At 40.7% G+C, this 15104-nt stretch overlaps 1 protein-coding gene across 6 annotated transcripts in view; it reads right to left on the bottom strand.

Annotated features, from left to right (window-relative positions):
- The window catches only part of DACH2 (dachshund family transcription factor 2), an 847028-nt gene that overhangs the window by 71840 nt on the left and 760084 nt on the right, over nt 1-15104 (bottom strand). The gene's annotated exons all lie outside the window — the stretch shown is intronic.

Below are 15104 nucleotides of genomic sequence, written 5' to 3'. Positions count from 1 at the left end.
GCTCCCAGGCCCGCCTGTGCACAGTGCCAGAGGGGGCCCCTTAGAGCTCGGTCTCCCCCCCTACCCTCGCACCGCAGGGGCTGTGGGGGCTTATTGTTAACGCCATTGAAGTTACATCTATGTGTGGAGAAAAATTTACGAATTGGTCACCAAAATGACATATCCCCTGTGAATAGTAAATGACGACGCCTTTCATCTAAGGAATACACATTGTGTATGCTTTGGATTCATCAAGGATTTATGCCTCGAATCCAGGGTTTTATGGATGCTCCATAGACTGTCCTCAGCACATCTGAGTAGCAGGTTCCCTGTTTTGTTTGCTTAGCGAGATTAAATGTTCTCCTTCATCTCGTGGTACCCAGGCTTCTGAAAGTTTGTTACGCTAGTTGTGTCACCTGCTTTCTCTCTTGAAAGATAACCAGTCTCTGTGCCATAATCAAGCATCTGAAGTTTTAGCTTGTGTAGGGCAATGAATTGGGTAAGTGAGTGAGAATGCTGGAACAATGTTGACAGATTTGGCTAGACATGATGTCTCATGAGACCCTTGTCCTGGTCTGTCAGCTTCTTTGCGCTCTTTTTTGTGCTTTACTCAGATTTCCTGACTTGGGCTACATGTGCTAGCCCCTAAATCACTGACACAGCACTTTTGGACTGTGGAATCTTCACAGCTGTGTGCATTACACTGTTGAAAGTCCAATATGATCAATATTACTTAATATGTCTTCTGGGATATAGCCAACAACCAATCTAATCCTTCAGTGAACGGCAATACTACATATCAAGTCATCGAGACACCTATACTTGACTAAAAAACAAGTTACTGTTATTATTACATGGAGACTATCCACCATTGTTTTCTTGATTTTTTTAATCGCACAATGTTGTTATTTTCAGTCAAATATTAGAACGAGAACTTGGATGCGCGAGTTCCGTGAGCATTGTCTTATGGTTAGTTGGACCTCTAAGTAAGCATGTGATGTGCAAGTGTTCATATTTTCCTTTCATTTCTTTTTACAGTGGAAAAGATAGGTTCTCATTTTAGTGCAACTCCACATTCCAATGCTCGATAGCCCGTAAAGAACCTTATATTTCGAATACGCTGTTCAATGTTAAGGATGGCAGTGCAAATTTTGCCAGGCTGTCGAGGGATGATTAAATGAGTTAATATGATCTAATAAAACGCCCTGAGGAATTAAAATACTAGAAAGTAAAACAGGTGAAAGCCATCAACTATTGCCATCAATTGTCTACCAAAGCCTAGTGTTCACCTTCATGCTGACCCTAATGTGTCACTACCTTAAGAATGAGACACTGTTATGGAATTCTTCTTAGAAACTTTGAAGCTATGTAGTCGGGTTTCCTCAGTCCAGATCTTCATGCTTACATTCTCTGTTTGTGTTTTTATTTATTTATTTATTTTATTTATTTTTAGAGTTTTCTATAGCGCGAACTTGAACCGATTAGGTTATCAGAGCGCTTTACATAGCACCAGTTCCGTTACATGTTATCACAGCAGTTTACATAGAATCAGTTACGTTGCACATTTCAGGATCTTGAACCAATTAGGTTATCAAAGCGATTTACATAAGACAGCATTCGATGTCCAGTGCCCTCCTCCGCCGTGTAGCGGGGGACCTCTTCCAGCCCTCCGAAGTCGTCGAGCTGTCGGGACTAGGCTCCTGGAATTTCAGCTGCCCCTTTACAACTAATTTGTTTGAAGTCATGACGGAAATCTCAAACCCAGCAGCAACCAAGTGAGCTCTCTGTCTCCAAGTTTCTCTATTAATCCATTAATCCATTCTTTAGTTCTGTAAGAATGCTGTCTGGTGTTCAGATGACTAAGAAGAATGTTTCATTTTAGGTCACATTGCTGGGGATGTTCCCCACCACTGTTCTTTCCTATTCATACAAATCACTATTTTATACCTTCAGAAAGTCTTTCTTGAGGTTTTCTTGCTACAAGCAGTCACAAATGGATAGACTTTGTTTATATTCTGTGTGGATGCACTTTACAAACAAGGGGATCCTTATGCCTTTATTGGGCTGATTGAATAAAAGACCTGTTAAACTTTGCACACCAAAAGGTTAAAGATGGTCTAGTAAGTGCAACATTTGGGTAACAAAACGACCTAAAGATACTTCCATAAATATCTTCAGTTGCAAGTTGTATATAGAACTTAGTTGAAACACTTTCCTGTGATCCAGGATGTTAACAGAAAAGAGAAATATAGCTGAAAAGTTAGGAAATCCAGCTGGTGTTGAATCAGGTTTGAGTTTGGTTATTCAATATGTATGTGTCACATTTGTCATGTCATTGAAGGCTGACAAAGTCATCTAATGTCTGCCACATTTTTTGTGAGATCCTTGAATTTCCTGGTAAAGTCTCTTGGGAGCTGTGTGCACTTCTTATAAATTTGATCCATGCCTACCAAGTATGATGAGATGTGTGTTTAAATGATTTCCAATCAGCAAGAATAACCTTTGTAGCAATTACTAAGAAAAGGTTGAGAAGTGCAAGATTGCATGTATTAAGTTAGTGTGAAAGAGTTGAGTACCATGGGCCTAAGACAACCATCAGTAAGTTTAAGGTAACTGTTGTCCTGAATATATTAGCTAATGGGTCTACAATGATTGCCCAATATGAGCTAATGTGGGCGCAGCTAAAGAACATATGTCTGATGTACGAAGAGACGAATTGCAATTCCAACAGACATTATTATCACGTATCTTTAGCTTGTGCAATTTGAAAAGAGTCCAGTGTAGAAAATACATAGTAAAAACCTTAGATTGAGCAAGTGAGGGAATTTCTTTTATTTTGTAGTGCTGTGTCAAAGATTGTAATCTAGCTTTCTAATGGAGGTGAGCTTACGTGTAAGGTCTCCAACTGTTTAGCCCATTTTAGTTGAATAGATTTTGAGAACGTTGGCACAGAACTGGTTAACAACTTACATATTTAGGATGCAACATGCCTGGTGGAGTACCATAATACCAGAAGGTAGATAATGTCATGGTGGTCAATTGGGCCTAATTTAGACACTTTAATTTTCAGAATAATATATTCCAATATCCAAATGGAATTTTGATTGATGTTCTGCATATGGATGAGGTCTGGTATTATCTTTTACACTGATCTCTGCTAAGACATATGCATTTGAAGGCCCATATTGGGCCAAGGTTAGTGACCTCTTCTGCTTTAATCTTTGGGCAATTCCATAATGAAATGAATTCCTAGTAATCGAATTTGGCATGTGTTAATCCAGTATTTTCTGTTTTGGTTGTGTCTATAAATATTTGTTGGGAGTGTGGTACAGTGTAACCGGACATTATCATAATGGAGAAGATATGATATGGTTCACAAATTGCACACTCTATATCTAGCCATTGAGGATGAGTAGTTGAGATTTTCTTGCAGCCAGTGAGCACCCTGGGCTTCCAAAAAGGCAGTTTGGCAGTACCCCAGTTTGGTAATTTGCAACCGTTTTGTGCAAAATCTAGTCAGAGTGTTCTGTAGGCAATCCTGCCTCTTATGCCATTCCATAGAAAAGCTGAGGTTAATTTGTCTGTGGTGTTAAAAAAAGGCAGGTATAAGACGCATAGGAAGTATGAATGTAACAAAGTTTATCAAAGGTATATTCACCAATTTAAGAGTTTCTATCCTACCCCACCATGATATTAGCTTCGGGGTCCAGGACGATAGAAGAGTGTTAAGTTTAGCTATAGTTTGGGCTTCATTATGTTGTAATGAATAAGATAAATTGTCAGTAATCATATGCCTGAATATTTGATGAAATTGGGCTGCCATTTAAGCCTTGAGTTCCCAAGGAGGACGGGTAGACAATGTGGGTTAAAGGGTAGAACCTCAGTTTTGTCTCGGTTTAAACTAAAAGCAGATACCAAGGAGAATTGGTGGATTATGTTAGTGATCGTTGGTATGGCTTCCTGAATTTCATCGGAGAATCTAAGGATATTATCTGTGTATGTTATAGTTTTATGTGAGCTTGTACCAAAATGAAAACATTTAATTTCTGGTGAACTGTTCAGTATTTGTATTAATGGGCCAATGGATAACAGGAAAAGCTGTGGTGATAGAGGGCAGGCTTGCCGTGTACCTTGGTGCCAATTAAAGAGAGTAGAAAAATGCTCCATTAATTGTGATTATTGCCACAGAACCCGGCCTATAATGCCATAGTCATTTTCATGAGTGAAACACCCAAATTATGTGTCAAGAGTACAAATTCCAGGAAGGGCGATGAGACTATATTGAAGGCCTTTTCTGCATCAATGACTACTGCAGCCATCAGGTGTAAGCAAAGTTGGGTCCTTTCTACAATGGCCAAAAGTGTGCATATTGTCGCTGGCTAATCTTCATTTGACAAGCCCCACTTGTGAGTTATGCATTAGCTTTGGGGATGAGTGGTTCCAATCTTGTAGAGTGAATCTTTGAGTAGATCTTTAATAGGGAGATTGGCCTCCATGTTTAATAGGAAGATAGGCCGGTAGTTTTTGGGTTCAGTGCGATCTTTACCTTCTTTGGGAATCACTACAATTGTGGCTTCCGCTGTGGTTCCTGAGACCTTACCCTGCTTCACAAAGTGATTAAGGGCATCCTCCAATGGTTTCATGATGGAATTTATACATTTATTTTAAAGAATAAGTGAAAAACATAAGGCCCTGGTGCTTTACCAGAACAATATATAATAGTATATTTCGCCTCTCTCTAGGGGTTTATTTAATTTTAGGGAGGGTGAGGCCTGAAATCTTAACAGACTATTTAGGAATGTAAAACAGTTTTTTTTTACAAATCTAGCTGTAGCAGATGGTAGGCAGCGTAGAAATCTTTAAAAATCTCCAGAATATCTTGATTGTAATTTTTTGTGAACCATCTGGGGCTTTGATGTGAGCAATGTGAGCAACTTCTTGTTTTTTTGTGCATATATGGACAGATATGCTTCTTTACTGATTATTTTATTGTAGTTGTATTTCAGTTGTTTAATTTCATTAAAAGGGTGAGTGTCTCTGGAGTGTCTAAAAGTGATTTTCTTCATCTTGATAGTGGTAGCTAATCTATGTAGGGACTTTGTTTTTTGTGGCCATGTGTTTCATGGTTTGTCCTCTAATGGAACATTTAAATGCATCCCAGAGGGTTATTGGGGAAGTGACTGAGTTTGTCTTTTCTGAAAAAAAATAGATCAATTTCTTTCTCCATATTCTCGCACATTTGATTCTTTGTCTAGCATCATGGAGTTCATTTGCCAAATTGATTTCTTCACAGTGGTGGGTGCATTATGTATACAGCTGCATTATCTGATAATTATTATAGGGTGGATGATAGCATCCGTGGTAGCCTGCAGCACGGACGTGTCTACCAATAAGTAGTCAATTCAGAAATAGCTGGAGTGGGGAGTGGAGAAAAATGTGAAATTAGTACCTTTAGGGTTATGTATTCTCCAGACATCCGAGAGACCATGAGGGGTGCATAGATTCATCAGTTTTTTATGTGCTTTTAGGGGTCTCTATTTAAAGGAGGAGTCATGGTCCGGTATAACATCCATTTGGAGATTGAAATCCCTCCCAAAAAATATTTGTGAGTTCCCAGAATAGTTGATAATTGATATTTTTTTTTTTAGAGAGCACCAGTTACCGGCATATTTGTTCATTCTGCAAAGATTTTTTTCTCCGGTTTTGAGTGTTGTAAGTAACCACCTACCCTCAGCATCATGTTCTGTTACAATAAGAGATAGACTCGATATTCTAGAGATTAAATTGAGTACCTCATTTCTTTTTTACAAGCTTCAGAGCAGGCGATGTCTGCCACTCATCCTTTCCTAAAGGATAATGCTTCTCTATAACCAATTTTAGTTTCCTGCAGAAATACCACATTGACTTTCGGATCATTATATTAAAGTCTGATCTTTTGTTCCTCTTGACAGGGGGCATTCAGCCCTTTTGTCTTAAGGGAAATTATCTACAGAGGCACCATTGGTACTATCTATGAGGCCAAAGTATATGCTTGGTTGGGAAGTGCCTATAAATGGCCAGCAACCAATTATAAATATGTATTGCACGACAAAGCATGTCGGTGGATCTGAAGGGGGAAAAATAAGGACAAGACAAGACAAAAAAGGAAACAGCATAAATGTACAGCAGTGGGAAGCCGCAGGACCCCATACAGAGGGCCACCCAGAAAAGTCTCTAAGAGACATAATTTTCAACTTTGATGGGCTAGCAAATTAGTGTTAAATAGCCATATCTGTAAGCCTATTCAGGAAAGCCAGGTAGCTTTTCCTCCGTAAAATAGTCTCTCTTGAAATAGTCTCTCTTGCGTAATCCTGGGATATTGATATTGTGTGTCCCTGTCAGATCATTGCTTTGACTCACCTCCTGTACGCAAGAATGAATTGAGAAAGTTAGTAGTGCAGAGACTTAAAGATCATTGGTTGTGGGGCTGATGCATTTTTGGGAGATGTACATAGGGACACTATAGGCCCTTTCAGTTTCAAAATCCTTGGGTAAATTTAATTTGCAGAGTGTCCAGAATCCTTGACACTAAAAAGTCAATCGGTGATGAGGCCATGTTTTCCACACCTTCTGCAAGGCCTAAGATTCATAGATTGCTTTGGATTTTTCGGTCTTCAAGATTGGTCAACTCATGTTTACGGCTAAATAGAGAACTCTCCAATCCCTGAAGGCATTTGGATTGTACATTGTTGTAGTCCTTAACCAAACTAATTCTGGATTGGGCGTTTGATATCTTATAGTCAGGTCCGTGAGATCTTTGTAGGTGCCTGCAACTTCAATTTGGAGTAGCTTCAAGTAAGACAAAGTTTCTGGTTTGTCCTTCACCGGGGATTCTGGGATTGGAGGGTCTTCTTAGGAATGTATGAGTTTTGGTTTAATTTCTTTGTCTTTTATACTGGTGTACTTGGATGATATTCTCTTCTTAGGACAAATTCCCATGACTGTCCTCTTGGCAAAGGCTGGAGGTGGCAGCAGTGCATAGCGTGGAGATTATGATCTATCCCTGGATTTCCTATGTTTGTAGATATTTTATAAGGAGCATTTCTATCCAGGACTGGGTGAAAAGACTATGGGAGGGCATTCCATATAAGAGATGGAAAGATCTACATCCCTTATGAGATCCTCCAATGTTTGGACCCCTACAGAAACATATCCTAGAAGCTCGAAGCAAATATATTTGGGGCACAAATAATAAGCATTAGACATAAACATCTGGTTGCAAAGGGGAATTGCTTCACTTCTCTGAATGGTCCAAAATAATGCAAAAAATACATCAGATGTTAAATTGCACAACATGGCAATAAATATACATCAACGTTATTAAGTTACTTTCCTTTGAAAAGCCTGAAAAGTTTAGATAGTTTGGAAAAGAATGCATTGAGATACAAAAAATGCTATGAAAGGTGATACCTGGGTCTTCAATACAGGTCCATCAGCAGCTCCACGGCAGTGCAATCGCTTCAACTGAAAGAGGATCTAGCTGAAGGAGGTCAAGGAGTGCACAGACTGGAGCGCAGCTTGACCCAACCCTACTCTTCTGGAAAATACAAAGGGCAGCCATGATGAGCCTGCTGAGGCTGAAAGAACTGGTAGAAGAGAGGAGTAGCAGCATGGTGAGTTCACTTCACCCACCGCTCAGACCAAGGCTAAGAGCAGAAGAGATGATGTATCAGCCTACAGAGGCTCACCAAGGAGTAGATCCCTAGCTGATGTTGGCAGGTCACAGAGGCTACAGCAGTGTGACGTGGTCATCTAGAGCAGGAGTAAGTCTGGAAGGCAGAGGATGACAGCAGGAGGACACAGCATTGATCACTCAAAAGTCTGGAGCCAAACCTCACTCCTAATACGATAGTTCATCCAAATCTCTCATTTTGGCTTTTAAGTTTGACCATTGCTTTTCTCCAAGTGGGGAGTCATACCACTAATATATTATTGACGCTAAACCGCCAATATCACTGGCGGTCCATCTAATTTTGCCACCATATTTTCTATAGTTTGCTTTATGTTTTTAAAAGCAGCATGCCCGAATCCTGCCATCTGGATACAGGTCTTCTGCAACTGTCCCTTAGCCAGCCGGGGTGATCATGGTACAGTGATCCCAGCAGTGGAGCGGGGAGGAGGGCTGCACACACCAGCACCTACTGCATGCATGACATTTGAGTAGCACTGGAGGAAGCTTTGACCCGATTGTTGGGGTTGACTACTGCCGACCCTCTTAGATCAGATCTCGTCATCACCCATGAGCCCGGAGTGTCCCAAAAGCCTGTAACTGGCCCGGTGGGAAGTGAGAAACAAGGCGCCAGTGGTAGTGATAGTTAAGCCTGTCATTGACTGTGATCCTTAGGGTTTCTTTCTTTAACTGTGCTGTCCAAAATGCATTTTATGAGCCCTATTATCACTGTTTTCTTTTCTTCTCTCGTTGCTCGTCTGAATGCTCCTATAGTCCACATTTTTCTGAATGTTTTCCATGCTCTCTACGTCATTTATCATATCATTATTCTGAGATGGCAGTAATGTGTCCCAGGCGTCTCTTTATTTTCCGTTTCTAACTTTCTGGATGTTGTTGCTTGTTTACCCATTCAGATATTCTAGGTATGCCAAGACGAAGAGCTGGGTAAAAGGATGGTTGCCTATAATTTGATACCAGCTGGGGCATGAACACGCTGTTCCAATGTTCCCTCTTTTATGTTTTAGTTGCCCGAGCTGTGAAGTAGTTTGATTGTATCTTGATTATTCTTTTTGCCAAAAACGGTGACGCCAAAAATAGTTTGCACTTGCTGTGTATGCCCTTTATACTTTGCAATTATTTCCAAGTCCATTTGTTGCTATAGTCTAATTTTCCTGCAAAGGCTCAAGCATGCCAAATTCAATAACAAACTTAACTAAATAATTGGAACTGCCCAGTCATACTACAAAAGCATATTCAAAAGAAAAGATCACAAAAGCACCCACAGCAGTGCTTAATTTGAGCCGGTGGTTTCCGGTGTTCGGCACCATCACTTAATTGTCAACACCAACAGTTATGGCAGCTGCCACATGGTGGCGCTGTTTGTATTCTTTAGAGATGAGCAGAACACCAGTTATTTATTAATTCAATATACAATAAAAACAACTAATATCTGCCTCCCAAGCCATTCTTTTGGTTTTGGGGGCTTCAAATATTTTGAATTGTCACCCTTACACACAGGTACTGTCATTAGCAGCGCTGGCACAAGTAGTGGGTGTTTTTTTTTACAAATTAAGCACTTTCCTTCTTAGGAGAGGTCAAATACAAGGAACATATTAGTGCCTATCAGGGATTATTTTGCACTCAAGAAAGATGCAAACAGTAGGATGTGTTGGACGACCAGGAAGACATGATGTGTGTCACTCACACTGCAATAGAAGGATGTCACCTCCATTGAGCCCCATGCCAGTATAAGGTGATGGTGCATGGTTGGACCTACTCATGTAGGAAGCATCTCTCCTAGATAGATATAAGCCGCTTGGGTTATACTGTCACTGCACAGAGCTATTTTCCTGAAGGAAGGTGCTGTATGGATGCCTCGCTAAGCATGTCTTCAGGATAAAGCGGTGTTCTATGGTTCACTTTGTCCTTGCACCAGCCTCTTTTATGATTGAAGATGTGATACAAGGTGAGATCAACCGGTGGGACAGGGCTCCTCCTGGGGCTCAACATACATGAGCTTTTAGCTTTAAACACAAGCCCACGCCTATTGGCTTTGACATTTTATTTAATGATGTTATTTGAAATATTACAAGAGTCTTCGAATCTACCAATTGGCAGTTACTATATATATGGCACGGTATTTATAGCAGTGAATCAGAGATGTGAAATTCACTGTAGGAATATACAACACACCCAGAAATCCGATTTCCTGATGGAAGTCAGATTCCTCTGACAAGAAAAGGTATATTGACTCTGGTGACAAGTAGCCTGGTGCATGTTTTGCGGGGCGGCTATTCGGTAAATTGGAGGTTCAAAGGGGCATTACTCTTCTTTAAAAAGATAGATACAGCTAAATTAGGTGCAGCTTGCAGGAGCGAGGATCAAATGCAAAAAAGAGCCATATTTCATCGGAAACAGTCACCACAAGGAAAATAAATAGAAATATAAGAGGCGTGCAGGCAATGATTCATTTTGATAATCTGGCCCGAGAGAGAGGCTGGGAGACAGCGCACAGATCTCGGCCTGCACCGAAAGACAAATAGGACACGCAGGGTGGGAATTGGGACGACAGTGTAGCAGAGGTCACATCGATTTTCAGCAGCAGTTTTCGCACAGATGAGATAACCCTGGACTCTATTTGGCCCATTGTTCATATCCGAGCTGTCCCACAAGCAATAAATTTCCGAGTCGCAGAAAAAGGGCAGTAAAGAAGAAGGATTCTACTTATGGCTTCTTATGATTAAGTTATTGCGCTAACCAAACATGTCTTCCAGACCAAGGTCACACTGCATGTTTGAGGCCTGTAATGGCGGGAGCCTGGTCGAGGCGTATGAGGGTTTAGTGGCTATGGGTGGAACTGTCAAGACATTCATCACTCTCTTTCTGATTGGAATCAGGCACCGCAGAGATGAATGATAAATGTATTAGAAATCTATTTCAATCTTGTAATAGGTCTGGGGTTCTGAGCAGGGCCTACACTTCGCCCGCTCTGTGTTAAGTGCACTCTCAGGAAGGCATTCATCAGCCAAGCACGAGAAATGCTAATTGGTAAAGCAATTAAACACGGACACAGCACCGGGAGCCCATATTCAGGATGGATGGGGCAGGTACCCCCTTCTGCATTGTAAAGGGAGAGGCTGCGCGTCAGTTTCCTATTCAAAGCTCTGACATCTTTAGCTGAAACAATGAAAACTGCACTTCAAGTGACACAAAAGGTTTCATCACAACAATGATAAAGACAGCAAGGGGCAAATGACCGGAAATAGTCTGTCTACATATCAATCAAAAGAAAAACAACATCCTTGTGAGTAAATGAAAGGAGTACCTGTGTTTGTATTATCTGGGTGATTTCTATGACACATGTATGCTGTAGGAATGTAACCGTTTGGCTGAAGAAGGGTTGGGTTGGGTTGTAGATTACAGAGCAGAATGCGGATCAAGAAAACTGCAAGCGCAGTACATTCATTTTAGGGGCTAGTGTGCATTTTTATGGATGGTTCATTTTAGGGGCTAGTGTGGATGTTTATGGATGGTTCATTTTAGGGGCTAGTGTTCATTTTTATGGATGGTTCATTTTAGGGGCTAGTATGCATTACATGGATGGTTCATTTTAGGGGCTAGTGTGCCTTTTTATAAATGATACATTTTAGGAGCTAGTGTGCATTTTTATGGATGGTTCATTTTAGGAGCTAGTGTGCATTGTTTTGGATGGTTCACTTTAGGGACTAGTGTGCTTTTTTATGGATGGTTCATTTTAGGGGCTAGTATGCATTACAAGGATTGTTCATTTTAGGGGCTAGTATGCATTACAAGGCATACATGGATGGTTCATTTTAGGGGCTAGTATGCATTAGAAGGATGGTTCATTTTAGGGGCTAGTATGCATTACAAGGATGGATCATTTTAGGGCCAGTATGCATTACAAGGATGCTTCATTTTAGGGGCTAGTATGCATTACAAGGATGGTTCATTTTAGGGGCTAGTGTGCATTACAAGGATGGTTCATTTTAGGGGCTAGTGTGCCTTTTTATGTATGATTAATTTTAGGGGCTAAAATGCATTTTTATGGATGGTTCATTTTAGGGGCTAGTGTGCATTTTTATGGATGATTAATTTTAGGGGCTATTGTGCAGTTTTATGGATGGTTCATTTTAGGAGCTAGTGTGCATTGTTATGGATGGTTCATTTTAGGGGCTATTGTGCAGTTTTAAGGATGGTCCATTTTAGGAGCTAGTGTGCATTTTTATGGATGATTAATTTTAGGAGCTAGTGTGCATTTTTATGGATGGTTCATTTTAGGGGCTAGTGTGCATTTTTATGGATGGTTCATTTTAGGGGCTAGTGTGCATTTTTATGGATGGTTCATTTTAGGAACTAGTGTGCATTTTTATGGATGGTTCATTGTAGGGGCTATTGTGCATTTTTATGGATGGTTCATTTTAGGGGCTATTGTGCATTGTTATGGATGGTTCATTTTAGGAACTAGTGTGCATTTTTATGGATGGTTCATTGTAGGGGCTATTGTGCATTTTTATGGATGGTTCATTTTAGGAACTAGTGTGCATTTTTATGGATGGTTCATTGTAGGGGCTATTGTGCATTTTTATGGATGGTTCATTTTAGGAACTAGTGTGCATTTTTATGGATGGTTCATTTTAGGTGCTAGTGTGCATTTTTATGGATGGTTCATTTTAGGGGCTAGTGTGCATTTTTATGGATGGTTCATTTTAGGGGCTAGTATGCATTTTTATGGATGGTTCATTTTAGGGGCTAGTGTGCATTTTTATGGATGGTTCATTTTAGGGGCTAGTGTGCATTTTTATGGATGGTTCATTTTAGGAACTAGTGTTCATTTTTATGGATGGTTCATTTTAGGAACTAGTGTGCATTTTTATGGATGGTTCATGCGTGTGACACAGTGTCGGCGGCCTTCGACACTGTGTCACACGCCATTCTGATTAACAGACTTGAAACCTCTGGCATTTCTGGCACAGTGTTGGAATGGATCAAAAACTTCCTGAGTGACAGGAGACAAGTAGTTACTCTCGGAGAATTTCGCTCCAAGGAAAAATTGATAAAGATGGGCGTACCACAGGGCTCAAGCCTCAGCCCAACGCTGTTTAATGTCTACACCGCCCCTCTAATTAAACTAATATCGTCATTTGGAATTGATGTAGTCGCCTATGCCGACGATACTCAATTGATATTGGTTTTGGACAAAGACACACAGGAATGGGAAGAAAAACTTAAAAGCTGCCTCACGGCAACCTTTGATTGGATGAAAGCCAATCATCTAAAATGCAACACAGGCAAGACAGAAATCGTGCCAATGGGCCCAAATAACAACTTCACGCCCAAAACCTGGTGGCCAGAAAAGGCAGAAATCCCACCGAACACTACCCAATCGGCACGAAACCTAGGGATTACATTTGACAGCAATCTCTCTTTCAAGCAGCAAGCCTTGAAAGTGGCAGGTAACTGCTTTGCCATTATTAAAGGACTTAGGAAGTTTTTCGACCTCCTTCCTTTTGAGGCTAGGAAGACGGTAACAGTCGCTCTGGTGACATCGCGGATAGACTATTGTAATAGTCTATATGCAGGTACTACAAAAACCACCACACATAAACTTCAAATGGTGCAGAATGCCGCAGCTAGGTTAGTCCTTAAATGGCCGAAGAAATCTTCTGCATCATCTGCACTAAATACTCTACATTGGCTCCCAATTAATAAGAGAGTCCTCTTTAAAATACTGATTATCACCTTTAGAGCCACCCATGCTTTGGGACCAAAATACCTACAGCAGAGATTCGCCAGATACCATCCCTCTCGCAATCTCCGTTCATCTAGCTCTAATCTCCTGTCAGTTCCTAGGTTCAAGCTCAGCACGAGAGGTGGCAAATCCCTTCCAGTACTCGGAGCTAAAGCGTGGAACACTCTCCCTCCCGACCTCCGTGCCCTAGACAAGGAAAAAGATTTCAGAAAGGGACTGAAAACCTGGATTTTCAAGCTTCAGGACTCCCACGTTAGAGCACTAGTGTAACCGTTGGGTGAGTTCCATCCACTCCCTACCTGCTTCCTTCATCACTGAATCAGTATCTGGCGCCTTGATGCTCCCTGGAGTGAATGCAGCGCGGTACAAATGCTATTTTACATTACATTACATTACATTTTAGGGGCTATTGTGCATTTTTATGGATGGTTCATTTTAGGGGCTATTGTGCATTGTTATGGATGGTTCATTTTAGGAACTAGTGTGCATTTTTATGGATGGTTCATTGTAGGGGCTATTGTGCATTTTTATGGATGGTTCATTTTAGGAACTAGTGTGCATTTTTATGGATGGTTCATTTTAGGGGCTAGTGTGCATTTTTATGGATGGTGTGCTAGAGCAGAGATTAGGTTTGTGTGGTTCTGCAGCCTAATGCACTTTACCACTTCAGGATCCTAGTGCATTTCTGCAATCAAATGACCCACAGCCTACATATACATCAGACATCTATCCAAAGTGACACAGTCACAGAATGATAAAGCCTTTACTCTCATGTCAATCACGCCCATCCCAAGCTTTTGATTGGCGGTGACGAGGAATTTGCTGCGCAAAGGACAGTCTTCTCAAATGCCATTGTTTGTGTGTTCAAGTCTCAGCTCATGTTTGACTCTCCATGTTACTCTCGTGAAGTCAATACAGCTCCCTGTTACTGAGTCCTATACATTGTTATCATATACTGCTTACAAAGAACCTGCCTACGTCATGTAGTATGGAAAAATGACTAATTATTAAGAGATTCATCGCAGGATCTGTTCCCCTGCACGGTGCAGTCAGGAGTTCACTTAGCACCTTTGTAGTTAAAAGGCACTTCACAGGGCAGGAAACAATAATCATGGTGGTTTGAGGAAAGATATGGTTGTGAATTCCTATATGTCAAGTTTCTCTTGTATGCAGGTAGCCAGTATTATCTGTAACTTCATTTTCAATTATTCACAAAGTCCCCATGAGTCTTATTCTACTACTGGGGAGGGCGCCTTTGCTTTATAAGTTCAACAGCATTTCTTGTATTTCAATTACCATTTGTGGGTTCTACGTCATACTTTCACATATTTTTAGCAATATTCATACTACCCACAGGACACTTCACATGGTGTGATCCATGGGCGTCTGCATTAATGGTGCGCTCTTATGGTCACTACCTATCTATAGTTGCACTTGCTCTCGTGAATCAGGCTTCAGTTAACATAACGTTATGCACCACATGCAAAGCATAGCCATAGATAAAAGCCACATACCTTATATTGTACTTAAACATTGCAGTCTAGTAAATAGTGTCATATTTTGATACAGTCTAATTAAAGTTTTTATGCTAAGATGCGGCTACTTTGTTTGGTGAATATTGACGCTTCCTAAGGTACTTTGTAAAAA

The sequence above is a fragment of the Lissotriton vulgaris genome, chromosome 4_1, assembly GCF_964263255.1.
Source record: "Lissotriton vulgaris chromosome 4_1, aLisVul1.2, whole genome shotgun sequence".
NCBI classification, from domain to species: Eukaryota; Metazoa; Chordata; class Amphibia; order Caudata; family Salamandridae; genus Lissotriton; species Lissotriton vulgaris.
Note: the sequence above shows the minus strand (reverse complement) of the source record. Positions and strands in the feature narration are given on the sequence as shown.